The following is a 1,740-nucleotide window of genomic DNA, read 5'->3' on the forward strand; positions in this document are numbered from 1 at the left end:
AACGAATAGTGTCACACTCATAAAGTCAAATTCGAGCTAACGTGTACAGTGAAAAACTAATAACATAGTTAACCTGGAAGTTAATTGGATTCAGCGCAACAACGATTTTAGTTAATACGACTCAATTAAATTTAGCAGAACTAAACGTGCTCCAAAACCACATGTCTTAAGACGTCAGCTTGTGTTACCCTTCACCCTTACCCTTGTCCCGAACGCGTTTATGTTTAGATAGATAAAATATTTAAGTGTCCAATTAAATATAATACACTTTGATCGAAACAAACCACCAAGCAAATCAGCTGCTGTTCAAATTTAGTGAGTATTACATGAAAATCAAGTTCACCACGTAAACAAGATGGAAACTGCACACTGTTTTTATATGAGTCTTTTGTGCAGATACGGCAACGGCCTTGCCACAGTGGATACACCGGTTCCCGGGAGATCACCGAAGTTAAGCGCTGTCGGGCGTGGCTGGGACTTGGATGGGTGACCATCCAGCCGCCATGCGCTGTTGCCATTTTTCGGGTTTTACTCCGCCTCGTGATGCCAATTGAGGAGCTACTCGAGCGAATAGTAGCGGCTTCGGTCAAAGAAAACCATCATAACGACCGGGAGAGCGGTGTGCTGACCCCACGCCCCTCCTATCCGCATCCTCAACTTGAGGATGACACGGCGGTCGGATGGTCCCGTTGGGCCACTTGTGGCCTGAAGACGGAGTGCTTTTGTGCAGATATAAATATTTACTTGTACTTTATTACTTGAAGGGCTGTGTACGATAGCACTGTATAACATTTTTATTAGTGTTTACTGTAAAATGTACGTTAGATTTTTTTTTAAGTGATAAAGTGACCAGTGTGAGGAGGCGTTCATTTCAATAAGTCTAGTTGTAGTAAAAAAAATTGTACACAAGACTGACGTGTTCTGGTTCCCGAGATGTTAAACAGGCAGTGCCTCATTGTGTTTTGTTGTGGTCTTTCGCGGGCAGTTTGTCTTCTGAAGAGTTGTACCTGTGATCTCCAGTGGCTCGCTACAGAGTGTTAGATTAGATTAATACTTGTTCCATAGATCATGAATACGACACTTCGTAATTATGTGGAACATGTCGGTTAATAAAAGATGTCTGTACAAGATATTACATTACACAAAATATTGTATGACACTAATGTTTAAGTTTTTTTTGCCCCCCTTAATTTATATCTAAAAATTCAGCCAATGAGTAGAAGGAGTTGTCATGTAGAAATTCTTTTAACTTATTTTTAAATGTTAGTTGGCTATCTGTCAGGCTTTTGATGCTGTTTGGTAGGTGACCAAAGACTTTTGTGGCAGCATAATTTACCCCTTTCTGTGCCAAAGTCAGATTTAACCCTGCATAGTGAAGATCATCCTTTCTCCTGGTGTTATAGCTATGCACACTGCTATTACTTTTGAACTGGGCTGGATTATTAACAACAAATTTCATAAGTGAATATATATACTGTGAGGTTACTGTGAGGATCCCTAGATCCTTAAATAGATGTCTGCAGGATGACCGTGGGTGGGCTCCAGCAATTATTCTGATTACACGTTTTTGAGCAATGAATACTTTTCTACTCAACGATGAATTACCCCCCAGAATATGATGCCATACGAAAGCAGTGAATGAAAGTAGGCATAGTAAGCTAATTTACTGAGATTCTTATCACCAAAATTTGCAATAACCCTAATAGCATACGTAGCTGAACTCACACGTTTCAGCAGACC

At 40.3% G+C, this 1,740-nt stretch overlaps 1 pseudogene; it reads left to right on the forward strand.

Moving 5' to 3' along the window:
* The first annotated feature begins 400 nt into the window (after positions 1-400).
* On the forward strand, positions 401-517 carry LOC126261351 (5S ribosomal RNA; annotated as a pseudogene).
* The last annotated feature ends 1,223 nt before the right edge of the window (positions 518-1,740 follow it).

The sequence above is a fragment of the Schistocerca nitens genome, chromosome 5 (genome assembly GCF_023898315.1).
Source record: "Schistocerca nitens isolate TAMUIC-IGC-003100 chromosome 5, iqSchNite1.1, whole genome shotgun sequence".
Taxonomy (NCBI): Eukaryota; Metazoa; Arthropoda; class Insecta; order Orthoptera; family Acrididae; genus Schistocerca; species Schistocerca nitens.